General features: G+C 39.5%; 1 protein-coding gene across 2 annotated transcripts in view; it reads left to right on the top strand.

Moving 5' to 3' along the window:
• KIF6 (kinesin family member 6) overlaps positions 1 to 14,815 on the top strand; it is a 421,191-nt gene that overhangs the window by 131,400 nt on the left and 274,976 nt on the right. The window lies entirely within an intron of this gene.

The following is a 14,815-nucleotide window of genomic DNA, read 5'->3' as shown; positions in this document are numbered from 1 at the left end:
ACACTGCCATGGTGTGTGGTAGAAGTATGCATCTGTGCAATATTGGGGGTATACTTGTGCTGAAAGCTATTTATTGCTAATCTGACATTCCCACCTAACTGGTCACCTATATTTTGCCTTGGAACCATAAGCAGGAGACTGGGTTAACCCAGCTGGGTCATGGGTCTCAACCAGTTACTGACTGGAGATGGAGGGTCACAAAAGTCTCATTCAGCGCCACTGCACTGAAAGGAATTAAGCAGCGATTCGGGTGGTGGTGGCATGGGAACAGTGAACAGCTTCCTGTGATCACAGGCACTTTCCTTTTTAGATCATGCTCCCTGAGTTCTGTGTTCTACCTTGTCTCTGATGACAAACAGTAGAAGAGACAGTAAGCTGGGAGGAAAAGTAGTCTGAGAAAGTCTCCCTCAAGAGACTTTCTTTCTGCCCCATTTTCACCCCTTGGAATGTACCACCTTAAATACAAGATAGATAAATGGGAAATCAGGTAGTGAAAGCATGGTGTTGACATCTGTCACTGTGCTGGGCCCTTAGTTTCATTGTTGTTTTACTAGTTCTGCATCAGTACTTTTCAACAGACTAGCTTAAAAATGTTGATTTTAGGTGTCACATATAATATGGATTTAAGGACCCTTAAATTATTATTTTCACTTAAAGAGAGCTGTGCCTCGTTTTTAATTTCAGCATCTTTTCTGTTGTTTATGGTGTTTTGCATTTGTGTATTGCTTCAGCATTTTGCCCATGCAGTCATCCATCGTGCTCATTTGTCACAGTCATTGAAGAGACAGGAATAAAGGCAGATTAAGAAGTAGGGAGTATAATAATGAAAGATTTAACATGTTTCACTAAAAATCCTCCTCCTCCATACATAGTTTAATCAATAGCAAACCGAGAGGTACAGACTGTAAATGGGTCCTGCCACCAATGGAGTATGAAAAAGAAAAATGGGAGATCGTAAATGCTACTGGAAAACATGAGGCGAAACCTACCCCTGCCTCTTTGTTGACCGTCTTCCTAAAGTGACTCATCCTTGAGGAGTCTAGGCCTTGTCCTCACAATTCCATCCCTTCACCTTGAATGGGTCAGGGAGGGCTCCTGGCCCTGGTTCACCATGACCCCTGTTAGCAAATAAGCTTGGCCATTTGCTTTTTCAAAGTTATGCCTCTAACTTGAGCCAACTGCATCTTTTCAGATTATTGTTGTGTAAAGTTTTGAGGACCTTCACCTTCCTTTGTATAAGCTTTTCTGTTCTACCATCTTACAAAATTCTGACAGTCCTTTCCTATTATTTACTGTTGAGTGTGTCACAATAGTGTAAATAGCTGAAACCTGGAGAAGTCCAATTCTAATAATGCTGGTTGTGCATTCAGTTCAGTTCAGTTGCTCAGTCGTGTCCGACTCTTTGCGACCCCATGAATCACAGCACACTACTTTAAAATTTTATTCATTTTTTTTTCTATGTGAAGCCTGATTGCTTTTAAATGAAGTCTAATAGGTTTTGGATGTTTCTATGCTTGCTTTTATTTGTTTTCTTTGGTAATAACTACCATGTTCTATCAAGAACCTACTCAGTAGACTTGTCACTGTTGTGGATACTTGTATGTATTATTTCTGACTCTCATTTTATAGATGGAAACTAAGGCTCAAAGAGTTAGACTGCTTGCCCAAGGTCACACTGCTCGTAGGTGGCAGAACTGGGCTTCAGCTCCAACTCTGACCAGTTCGGAAGCTTATGTTCTTTCCTTACACCACAGTTCATGAGCATGGTAATCAAATTGACACATGTCAGATTTTTCAAGTAAGGATACGTTTCTGAATTATTTAAAAAGCATAGCAAGTATGGAACACTTCAGTTTATCTCTTGAATTCATTGAAAGCAAATACATAAAAATATAAACGAAGAATAACTGTCAATCCCTGGAAATACTTTATTATTCAGAGTCTCCAGAGAGGCATGTTTTAGATTACAACTGAGCTGTCAGAATGTAATTTGTCAGCACGCAATGAGCTTACCAGGATAAAAAGAACACACTAATCATTTTTTTTCAGAAGACGAGGTTCCCAATTTCCCATTTACACAGAGAAATCCAGAAGTTGCCATGGTAACCAGAAAACATTTGCAAAACAAAGCCTGAATATGGGGACCAAAGCAAGCTCTTCCCTTTTCAGTTCTCCTACTGAGAGCCAGAATTTTAAGGAAAAGTTATTAAGAGTAGCTTCATCCTCTTCTTATTTTTAGAACCCACTCTTAAATAATTTCTGTAATCCTGCCAATGTTTTGAATAAAACCTGATTATGTCCTTGGGGTAGATTTTTTTTTTCAAAAGTTGATTTGCTATGCCACAGAGAATAAATATTGTAAAAGCTGAACTGTTTGTGACCCAGTGTCAAAGCCCACCAGTAGCAAGTATGACTTGGTACTTTTTGTCTTAGCATTGAAATGTTGCTCTCAATTAATTAAACCTAACTGGGCAAGACATTCTGCGTTCGATTGGCAGGCCCTGCACAGTCCCATTCCTGAGATGATTTGCCCAGCCCCGCCCACGGTCTAGAGCACACTGTCCCCAAGTGTGGCCCAAGGATAACTTGTATCAGGATACCCCATGCTAGTCCAAAGACATAGGATCCCGTATCTGCAGTGGAGCCCAGGAATATGCATTTTAGCATTTTAAGTGTGCTCAGTCTAAATTTGGGGCAGTTCGAGTTTTACTGTTAAGAAGCTGGTTGAAACCCACTCCCAGAGAAGTATGTGAACAGATCCCTATTCTGTACCCTTGCCAACACCACAAGATTTGAAAGTTCTGCCAATTTGGTAGTCAAAAGAATTTTGTTCTAACTTGCATTTTTTATTACCAAATTCTTTTATACCTTTATTTGCCATCTGCATTTCTGTTTCTGTTTATTTCTACTTGCTTTTCTGTCAAGATCCAGGTAAAATCCAGGATTTTTTTAACTGCTTCATGACAGAAGCTGTCCTGGATTAACAAAATCAGATGCTCCTTGTAGGAGCAATCTCCATTGGTGAAAGTGTCATTTAAATATTCATTTTAGGAAGCCATAGTGTTGCTCAAAGTGAATAATTAGACTGCATGCATGCTAAGTCACTTCAGTTGTGTCTGACTCTTTGCAACCCATGGACTGTAGCCATCCATATTCCTCTCTCCATGGGATTCTCCAGGCAAGAGTACTGGAGTGGGTCGCCATGTCCTCCTCCAGGGGATCTTCCTGATTGAGGGATCAAATCCCGGGTCTGATGCATCTCCAGTGTTGGGAGGCAAGTTCTTTACTACCTGGGAAACCCATAATTAAACTAACATGGCATTATTTTACAAGCAACTTTGGAGAAGAGAGTAGTGTCTGGGGATCCTTTCTACCAAAACTCCACAGTACTGTCTTTTGTGGGTTAAATTGTCTCACCTTATCTAATTCCCATGTTGGAATCCTAACCCCTAGTACTTCAGAATATGTAGCTTTATTGAGAAGTAGTGTCTTTACAGAGGTGATCAACTCCAAATGGGGTCATTCGTGTGGGCCCTCCCTAATCCAACATCACTGGTACCCTTATAAAGTGGGAAATTTGGAGACAGACAGATACAGAGGGAGTGTGCCGTATGAACATGAGAACAGTCATCTACCAGCCAAGGAGAAAGGCCTGGGGCAGAGCCCTTCCTCACAGTCCTCAGAAGGAATTACCAGCCCTGCCAACACCTCTGTTTGGGATGCCTAGCCTTCAGAACTGTAAGATAGCAAATTTCTATTGTTGAAGTTGCCTAGATTTTGTGCTGGAGAACTAACACAGTGTCCAAATAACCTCCAGTATAATTTCTTATATGATTGTTACCTGGTGTTGCTCTTTACCTTGATCAATTCAGAAGCAGTAATATGCTAAATAAATATAAAAATATGGTGCTAGTGGTAAAGAACCCACCTGCCAATGCAGGAGACTTAAGAGATGCCAGTTCAATCCCTGGGTTGGAAAGGCACCCTGGAGGAGGGCATGGCAACCCACTCCAGTATTCTTGCCTGGAGAATCCCATGGACAGAGGAGTCTGACAGCTACAGTCCATAGGGTCACAAAGAGCTGGATGCAACTGAAGTGACTTAGCACACACACCATATGCTAAATATATATAGTATAATGGGCTTCCCAGTTGGCACTAGTGGTAAAGACTCTGCATGCCAATGCAGGAGACACAAAGAACATGGGTTCGATCCCTGGGTCAGGAAGATCCCTTGGAGAAGGAAATAACAACCTACTCCAGTATTCTTGCCTAGAAAATCCCATGAACAGAGGAGCCTGCTGAGCTACAGTCCATGGGGCTGTAAAGAGTTGGAGAAGACTGAGCAACTGCATACACACATATAGTATAACATTTGGAAAGACACTACAGTTCTCAGCTAGCAACTGTTTAAAAACAAAACTAAAGTCGTGTTCTGCTGTAGTCTTTCAGCACCTGGCAACTACATAGCTGGTCAGTCATTAACTTTTTTTTTTTTTTTTTCAATTCACTTGGAGAAGAAGACATGATGATTTCAGGAGAAAGGACCTGTAATCCCAGGCCCAGAATTGGGGTGATTTTATGGTACACAGTACCTCTTAGGGAGTACAGAGGATATCACAGACTACTTTGACATTTTAAAATTTAATTTGTGGTTCTTCAACCCTTTTGGAAGAGGTTACTTTTTAAATAACTAGCCTACCACCAGCATTTATGGGATCTGTAAATTATTTTCCCAGGAGCTCTTAGAGGTCTTTCTGCCTAATTCTTCGGTTGAAATTAAAAAAAAAAAAACAATGTATACTCAATGTATACATTGTACTGATGTGTTTTGTAAGCTCTCAGACTTTGCACTCCACCAAACTGTTTTTACTGAGTTATGTGACCTTGTGGAAGTGCAAAGGCAGTTGGGAGACAGGCTGTGAATGGAGTTAGTAGGTTTGTGCAGATACTGGTACTGAAGCAGCTGTCATTGAACACATTGTCTAATAGCATGAGGACAGCACAGGAAGGAAGGAACAGCTTTACTGTGTGATTGTGTTTGTCAACAGCTCTCTAAGCCTCAGTCTACATGTGCATTGTGTGTGAGACGAGAATTTGGGTTGCAGTTAGAGTTCTGGCATCATATTCCACTAGACCATTCAGTTCAGTTCAGTTCAGTTCAGTCGCTCAGTCGTGTCCGACTCTCTGCGACCCCATGAATCACAGCACTCCACGCCTCCCTGTCCACCACCAACTCCCGGAGTTCACTCAAACTCATGTCCACAGAGCCATCCAGCCATCTCATTCTCTGTCGTCCCCTTCTCCTCCCGCCCCCAACCTTTCCCAGCATCAGAGTCTTTTCCAGTGAGTCAACTCGTCGCATGAGGTGGCCAAACTATTGGAGTTTCAGCTTTAGCATCAGTCCTTCCAATGAACATCCAGGATTGATCTCCTTTAGAATGGACTGGTTGGATCTCCTTGCAGTACAAGGGACTCTCAAGAGTCTTCTCCAACACCACAGTTCAAAAGCATCAATTCTTTGGCGATCAGCTTTCTTCACAGTCCAACTCTCACATCCATACATGACCACGGGAAAAACCATAGCCTTGACTAGATGGACCTTTGTTGGCAAAGTAATGTCTCTGCTTTTTAATATACTATCAAGGTTGGTCATAACTTTCCTTCCAAGGAGTAAGCGTCTTCTAATTTCATGGCTGCAATCAGCATCTGCAGTGATTTTGGAGCCCAAAAAAATAAAGTTTGACACTGTTTCCACTGTTTTTCCATCTATTTCCCATGAAGTGATGGGACCAGATGCCATGATCTTTGTTTTCTGAATGTTGAGCTTCAAGCCAACCTTTTCACTCTCCTCTTTCACTTTCATCAAGAGGCTTTTGAGTTCCTCTTCACTTTCTGCCATAAGGGTAGTGTCATCTGCATATCTGAGGTTTTTGATATTTCTCTCAGCAATCTTGATTCCAGCTTCTGCTTCTTCCAGCCCAGCATTCCTCATGATGTACTCCGCATATAAGTTAAATAAGCAAGGTGACAATATACAGCCTTGACGTACTCCTTTTAGAGAGACATTGAATAACACAACCTCACAGATTTCTTTTGGAAAGATGTATTAGTTGTATATAATTAGAAAGTGTACTCCAAGATTTGTAAACCTGGGAAGCGCAAAATACTTGACAGGCTAAATCCATTTCACCCTGCTCTTATTTTAATAAGAAGAGCATTCGTTTATCATTAAATCTCAATAGGCAGCTAATTCTTTCAGTTCAGTCACTCAGTTGTGTCTGACTCTTTGCGACCCCATGAACCGCAGGACGCCAGGCCTCCCTGTCCATCACCAACTGCCAAAGTCTAGCCAAAACCATGTCCATTGAGTCAGTGATGCAGTCCAACCATCTCATCCTCTGTCGTCCCCTTCTCCTCCTGCCCTCAATCTTTCCCAGCATCAGGGTCTTTTCAAGCGAGTCAGCTCTTCGCATCAGGTGGCCAAAGGATTGAAGTTGCAGCTTCAACATCAGTCCCTCCAATGAACACCCAGGACTGATCTCCTTTAGGATGGACTGGTTGGATCTCCTTGCAGTCCAAAGGACTCTCAAGAGTCTTCTCCAACACCACAGTTCAAAGGCATCAGTTCTTTGGCACTCAGCTTTCTTCACAGTCCAACTCTCACATCCATACGTGACCACTGGAAAAACCATAGCCTTGACTAGAAGGATCTTTGTTGACAAAGTAATGTCTCTGCTTTTTAATATGCTGTCTAGGTTGGTTATAACTTTCCTTCCAAGGAGTAAGCATCTTTTAATTTCATGGCTGCAATCACCATTTTCAGTGATTTTGGAGCCCCCAAAATAAAGTCTGACACTGTTTCCACTGTTTCCCCATCTATTTCCCATGAAGTGATAGGACCAGATGCCATGATCTTAGTTTTCTGAATGTTGAGCTTTAAGCCAACTTTTTCACTCTCCTCTTTCACTTTCATCAGGAGGCTCTTTAGTTCTTCTTCACTTTCGGCCCTAAAGGTGGTGTCATCTGCATATCTGAGGTTATTAATATTTCTCCCAGCAATATTGATTCCAGCTTGTGCTTCCTCCAGCCCAGCATTTCTCATGATGTACTCTGCATATAAGTTAAATAAGCAGGGTGACAATATACAGCCTTGACGTACTCCTTTTCCTATTTGGAACCAGTCTGTTGGTCCATGTCCAGCTCTAACTTCCTGACCTGCCTACAGGTTTCTCAAGAGGCAGGTCAGGTGGTCTGCTATTCCCATCTCTTTCAGAATTTTCCACAGTTTATTGTGATCCACACAGTCAAAGGCTTTGGCATAGTCAATAAAGCAGAAATAGATGTTTTTCTGGAACTCTCTTGCTTTGTTAATGGTCCAGCGGATGTTGGCAATTTGATCTCTGGTGCCTCTGCCTTTTCTAAAACCAGCTTGAACATCTGGAAGTTCATGGTTCACGTATTGTTGAAGCCTGGCTTGGAAAATTTTGAGCATGACTTTACTAGCTTGTGAGATGAGTGCAATTGTGGGGTAGTTTGAGCATTCTGTGGCATTGCCTTTCTTTGGGACTGGAGTGAAAACTGACCTTTTCCAGTCCTGTGGCCACTGCTGAGCTTTCCAAATTTGCTGGCATATTGAGCGCAGCACTTTGACAGCAAAATATTTTAGGATTTGAAATAGGTCAACTGGAATTCCATCACCTCCACTAGCTTTGTTCGTAGTGATGCTAAGGCCCACTTGACTTCACATTCCAGGATGTCTGGCTCTAGGTGAATGTGAGTGATCACACCATCGTGATTATCTGGGTCATGAAGATCTTTTTTGTACAGTTCTTCTCTGTATTCTTGCCACCTCTTCTTTATATCTTCTACTTCTATTAGGTCCACACCATTTCTGTCCTCTATTGTGCCCATCTTTGCATGAAATATTCCCTTGGTATCTCTAATTTTCCTGAAGAGATCTCTAGTCTTTCCCATTCTATTGTTTTCCTCTATTTCTTTACATGATTGCTGAGGAAGGCTTTCTTATCTCTCCTTGCTATTCTTTGGAACTCTGCATTCAGATGCTTATATCTTTCCTTTTCTCCTTTGCTTTTTGCTTCTCTTCTTTTCACAGCTATTTGTAAGTCCTCCTCGGACAGCCATTTTGCTTTTTTGCATTTCTTTTCCTTGGGGATGGTCTTGATTCCTGTCTCCTGCACAATGTCACGAACCTCCATCCATAGTTCATCAGGCACTCTACCTATCAGATCTAGTGCCTTAAATCTATTTCTCACTTCCACTGTATAGTCATAAGGGATTTGATTTAGGCAGCTAGAAGCCTTGCAAAAGATGTGTTGACAATTCTAACTTCTTCTCTAACCTACTGAATATATTTTATTAGGTATAGAAAGAAGGGAACGTGAATTTTGAGCCCTTAGTATATCCCAGGCATTTTTCTCCCTCTTTTTTTATATTTTATATGTGAGAAATATACAGTCATTCTTAACTAGCGATTCTGTCTTATAACATCGTTTGCATTCTGCTCTCATCTAACCTGATTAATAGTATTGCATGAACCATGAATTTCAAATCTAAAACGTTTATTAAAATAAATGAAGTGGTACAATTCAGCCATTATTAGAATATTAAAATGTACTTAACCCATATACATAATTAGAGAAACACAATCTTATTGGCTGTAAAAACTTAGCTCCTGGGTTTCTTCTGATCTTTAAAATTCTGATTAAACAGCAGAAAAAAGTAGCCTTTACTCTACTCCCTGTTACTAAAATCCACCAACAACAGTGACAAAAAATGAAAAATAGAAGGGGAAAATCCATCATCAGTGAAATAAGGAAATAGCCATAACCCCAAACCAAGAGGAAATCTGCCAAATATTATGAAGTTTGAATTATGGTGAGGGAGGTTGCTGAGAGCCAACACATATATCCTCCAACCTCAGGCAGGATACGGTTTCACCTTAAAGAAAGGGTCACAGTTCTTAAATGCAAATTCAATGATCTTCTGGTTAGAGTGATGAGATCTAAGAACACGGGCAAGTAAGATCGTGAAATGTTATTTAGATATTCATTCTTCACTATAGAAGATAAGTCCCAAAGAGTTAAAGACAGGCCATTTTTATGGTTAGTAGTCTAGGCTTTGACCAAGAAAAATGGCCTTTGGTGAGTGGAATTCAGGGAGTTTGTGACTTAAGAAATTTTACTACCTCAGATCTTTTGGTGCAAAAATTTGAGGAAAGTATATGCTCTCAAGGGCTTCCCTGGTAGCTCAGATGGTAAAGAATCCACCTGCAATGCAGGAGACCCAGGTTAGGTCCCTGAGCCAAGAAGATACCCTAGAGAAGGGAATGGCTACCCACTCCAGTATTCTTGCCTGGAGAATTCCGTGGCCAGAGGAGCCTGGCAGGCTACAGTCCACGGGATGCAAAGAGCTGGACGTGACAGCAACTAAGTGCACACACACTTAAAGTTAAGAATGAAATGTGCAGAGTAAATCTATATAATAAACAAAGCAAATTTGAACTGTCTAGGAAAAAGATGGACATGCTTAAAGATAAAATTATCAGAAGGAAAATAGCTAAAGATCTTCTCATGTATGTGGAGTGTGATGGGTAAAGCAACATACACTTGAAGACTACTTACATCAGGAAACAAGGTAGTATACTTCATAATCTTAAATATGTTACCTAAATGCAATCTTTGGTTTTAAAAATACCGAAAAATATAGAAAAATTCAGAGAAAAGATGCAAGACAAGAAGATAAAAGTAAGCTTGAAGAACACAGAAATGAAAGAGAAGAAAACCATTACAGAGATGAAAGTTCCATTAAAAAGCAAAAAATAAAGAAGTAAAGGAGAAGGAAAACAAGGAAGAAGAGGAAGAGATGGAAGAGGAGAAGAAGAGGAAATGTGGCTGAAAATAATCAGAGAAACAAAGGAGAAACCAACTGTGAGTAATTAGAAATCCTGAAGAATGAGGGCAACAGGAAAAAAACATGAATAGCAAACGAGAAAGAGAAAAATTTCCTGAAATCTGGAATTACTTGAATCTGCAGATGAAAAGGACATGCTGTGTTTCAAATTGAAAGAGCTCTACTCCAAGATAAAATCTACTGAGTCTACTAATTTCCAAAGCTAAATAAAGAACTTTATGAACATCCAGTCAAAAAAATGCAAGCCAACTATGAGTGAAAATTTTTTAAAAAAGTTAGTACTTGGACTTTTCCACAGCAATATTCAATGCCAGAAGACAGTGGAACAAGTTCTAAAGCAAGGATATTGTGTCCCAATAATTTTATACCCAGCCAAATTTTCAAATTGTCCTTAAAAAGCAAAAACATCAGACAAGTAATTTTAAGCATGTGCGAATTCTGGAAGAAAATGAACCCAGTGATCCTTTTTAAAAATTGTTTGACGGTCAAGTCTAACCAGTTAAGAGATGAACCAAATTAAAGGATGTGGGAACCCATAAGCATTACAAAAGGTATGGTGGAAAACATTGAATTTATTTAACTGTAGATGTAAAACTAAGCAACTGTGCAAAGTGAATATTATAAACCTTGAAAATATAAATTAGTAATAGATGAAACACAAATTTGGAGTTATAAAATAGAAGAGGGAGTGGTGTTAGAAGTAAGCTGATTTCCTTATATTGAAAAGCAAGAAAGGAGCTGTTGTTGTTTAGTGACTGAGTAGTGTCTGACACTTTTGTAATCTCCATGGACTGCAGCCTGCCAGGCTCCTCTGTCCATAGAACTTCCCAGGCAAGAATTATGGAATGGGTTACTATTTCCTTCTCCAGGGGATCTTCCCACTGCAACTCAGGAATCGAACCCACATTTTCTGTATTGGCAGGTGGATTCTTTACTGCTGAGCCATGAGGGAAGTCCAAAAAAGGAATAGATACTGTCTAAATGTCAACCATATGGTTAAAAAATATAATGACCCAAGTCCTTTAATTCCATGAGCTTTCCTTAATTCTAAAGAGATACTTTTATAAAAAAAGATATGCATCTCTTACCATGAAAAAAAATTTATTGGAAGGTCATCAGTTCCTTCAGTTTTATTTCTTTTTTCTTCTATTCAAATAAAATTTAATTTAATAATTTTCAATTAAGAATAGAATGGCAACAGTTAGAACTGGGCATGAAACAACAGACTTGTTCAAAATTGGGAAAAGGGTATATCATGGCTGTATATTGTCACCCTGCTTATTTAACTTATATGCAGAGTACATCATGAGAAATGATGTACTGGATGAATGAATGCTGGATGAATCACAAGCTGGAATCAAGATTACTGAAAGAATTATCAACAACCTCAGAGATGCAGACAATACCACTCTAATGGCAGAAAGCAAAGAGGAACTAAAATAGCCTCTTGATCAGGGTGAAAGAGGAGAGTGAAAAAGCTGACTTAAAACTCAGCATTCAAAAAATGAAGATCATGGCATCTGGTCCCATCACTTGATGGCAAATAGAAGGGGAAAAAGTGGACGCAGTGACAGATTTTCTTTTCTTGGGATCTAAAATCACTGCAGGTGATGACTGTACCCATGAAATTAAAAGACATTTGCTCCTTGGAAGTAAAGCTGTAACAAACCTAGACAGCATATTAAAAGGCAGAGACATCACTTTGCTGACAAAGGTCCATATAGTCAAAGCTGTGGTTTTTCCAGTAGTCATGTATAGATGAGAGAGTTGGACTATAAAAAGAAGACTGAGTGCCAAAGAATTGATGCTTTTGAACTGTGGTGTTGGAGAAGACTCTTGAGAATCTTTGGACAGCAAAGAGATCAAACCAGTTAATTCTCAAGGAAATCAACCGTGAGTATTCATTGGAAGGACTGATGCTGAAGCTGAGGCTCCAATACTTTGGCCACCAACGTAAACAGCCGAGTCATTGGAAAAGATTGTGACACTGGGAAAGATTGAGGACAGAAGGAGAGGGGGGCGACAGAGGATGAGATGGTTGGATGGCATCATGGGCTCAATGAACACGAATCTGATCAAACTCTGGGAGACAGTGAAGGACAGGGAAACCTGGTGTGCTGCAGTCCATGGGGTCGCAAAGAGTTGGACATGACTTGGCAACTGAACAGCAATAACAGCATGCTTTTGTTTTGGTAAAGTACTCTTACATTTGTATACATATATTAAAAATAAATAATTTTTATCAAACATTAACATTTTTTGAGGGAGACTTTCATCTTTGTTCTTTTTGGTGTTGTTTAGAGTTTTAAAATAATGAGTGTGGTGGGGATTACCAGTGTTCACCAAAACTTCTGGGTTATTCCTTCTGGCACATGCTTCTTTGAAGTTAATAGAGTTCAAGTGCTCTAACCAATGAAATCTGAATGACGGTGGCATGTTACTTTTAGTCTGAAGCCTGTAAGAATTAGTGTGAAGTTCTCCTTAATCTCCTCCTCTGTGGCAAACCCTGAACGCTTTATGTCGGGGTGGTGACCTTAGAGGATGGCAGCACCCCCGCCAGTCTCGAGGGGTCAAGTACATGGAGCAGAACCACCATTTCACAATATTGGAGAAATAATATGAGCAAGAAAGAAGCCTTGTGATTTAAAAATTGTGATTTTTAAGCCTCAGAGATTGTGGTGCTATTTATTAAATTGCTACCATAATATAACTCAGTCTGTCTTAATGAATGTGTTTCATTTTTGCAAAATAATGACTCATTATTCTTCATAAAATTCAAATGTAGCATGGCTTTTTTAGTAAAAAAAAGTATGTATATGTAAATATATAATCTATTTTCCAAATGGGTTTGAAGCAAGTTACAATTTCAAAACATACATAAACCAGGTCAAAAAAATGTCAAAGAGAAAACAAAATTAAGGTGAACTTAGTTTAGAAGAAGCTAGATGGATATGATAGATGACTGGAATAAGTTAATTATTGCCATTAAGGACAAAGTTTAGCTATGATTCTTCAGGCAGACAAATAAAAACTTGGTAAACATTTTGACATTTTTGGTTCAATGGTTTTCATTATTCAGATTGCAAACTTTCGGGCATTGAATTGTAGGTTAATTTTATCTATACTTGTTTAAAGTGCTTTCCTGGTGGCTCACTGGTAAAGAATCCACCTGCCAATGTAGGAGACACAGGTTCAATCCTTGGGTCAGGAAGATCCCCTGGAGAAGAAAATGGCAACCCACTCTGGTATTCTTGCATGGAGAATCCCATGGACCAAGGAGGCTGGCAGACTGCAGACTATCTCAAAGAGTCAGACACGACTCAGTGACTAAACAACAACAACGTACTTGTTTAAAGGATCTTGTGTGACAAAATGGGCAGTGTCTTGCCTGTAACTTTGAAAGAAATACAAAAGCCTTATATTTCTATCAGTCTTGTATAACATCTTGGAGCTTTATATTAAATTGTGTATTTAACTGAGTGTATCTATCAGGATCAAACAAGGAAAATAAACCACTGTGTTTTTAAAATAGAGGAAATCAATGCAGATACTTTTGTTTCATGGATGGTGGAAGAATCTGAGATGGCAACCAGGGGATGGTGATGCAACGCAGAGATGACTAGCAGCAGGAAGCTACTATAAACTATAGATAGGTCTCAGCTGGTGGGAGGCCTTGGCAGGGCAGTGGAAGGCATGAAGTGGGGAGAAGCCAGAGTATTTCTCCCCCTCCCTTTCTTCCCAGCTGGATACCAGCTAAAATGAGTCTTGGGGAAATGCTGCCTTTAGTACTCAGTGTCCCTGCAATGTAGAGCACGGAAGAGGAAAGGGAAGGAGTGGAGCAGAGGGCAGAGAGGCAGAGATTAGCTGAGTAAAGCTGTTTCTATAAGTAATGAGTAAAGCTGTTTCTATAAGAAATTGGGATAGAAGTTCAGATAGATTGCTTTGGCTTATTTTACAACCAGGAATACACATGGGGGAAGCTGGCAGGAAATCAATTTTGGGTATAAGAAGTCAATGTTTCTTATTAAGTAGACATAGAAGAAGCTACTCCTCTAGCACTTCTTGTTGATAGATACTTTCATTTTTTGGCAGACTGACTTTTACATCTATTCCTTGTGTTAGTTTCAAGCTAGGAGGGAGGAGACAGGGGTCTTATCAGCTGCCCCAAACCTTCAACAAGGAAATTGATCATGTTTGGGACTTGCCAGTTCTAACAGCAAGAGATATTCATGGCCGTAGAGAGAACTGTGAAATCTTCAAAATGTGGAGAATATATTATTAGACTATAAAATGGAGTAAAATAATGTATGTAATAACTATACCCCTGTGCTTTGAGAGTTCTTCCTTCAGTATCTGTACTGTGAATGAAATTTTCCTCAGATGTGTGTTGGGTCCAGATCTTGATGCCTGAACTCAAACATTGCATTGAGAGCTATCACAACCAATTTGACAGGATAAACTTCTTTCATAAGAATAAGATTATTCAAATGTATATCTGCTTAATGTGTTATTGTGTTATACAGGATAGTAAAGGGTATTTTCAATTTACTTATCATCTTGAGGTATATAGTATGTATTAAAAAAAAAAAAGTTTTCCCTAAAGCCAGTTTAAATGAACTGCTATAAATTCTTGAGAAGATCATTAGATTTTTTATCCTTATATTATTATTTTTTCCAATTATGTGTATGGCAAGACTTGGAAATTGTTAAGTGAGACTGAATTTTAATAGGAAGAGAAGAGATTTTAAAAAGTTAAATTTAATGTAAAAGATGAAAAATGAATATGCTAGACAACAAGGATGCCATTGAGGACCAAATTTAGCTACGACTCTTCTTGCAGTCAAGTAAAAAAAAGAAAAGGTGGGGAACACTTGGGGTGATAT

The sequence above is a fragment of the Moschus berezovskii genome, chromosome 23 (genome assembly GCF_049115385.1).
Source record: "Moschus berezovskii isolate FMDL1 chromosome 23, NW_MosBer_1.0, whole genome shotgun sequence".
In the NCBI taxonomy this organism is placed as follows: Eukaryota; Metazoa; Chordata; class Mammalia; order Artiodactyla; family Moschidae; genus Moschus; species Moschus berezovskii.
This window is presented reverse-complemented; position numbering and strand designations above follow the sequence as displayed.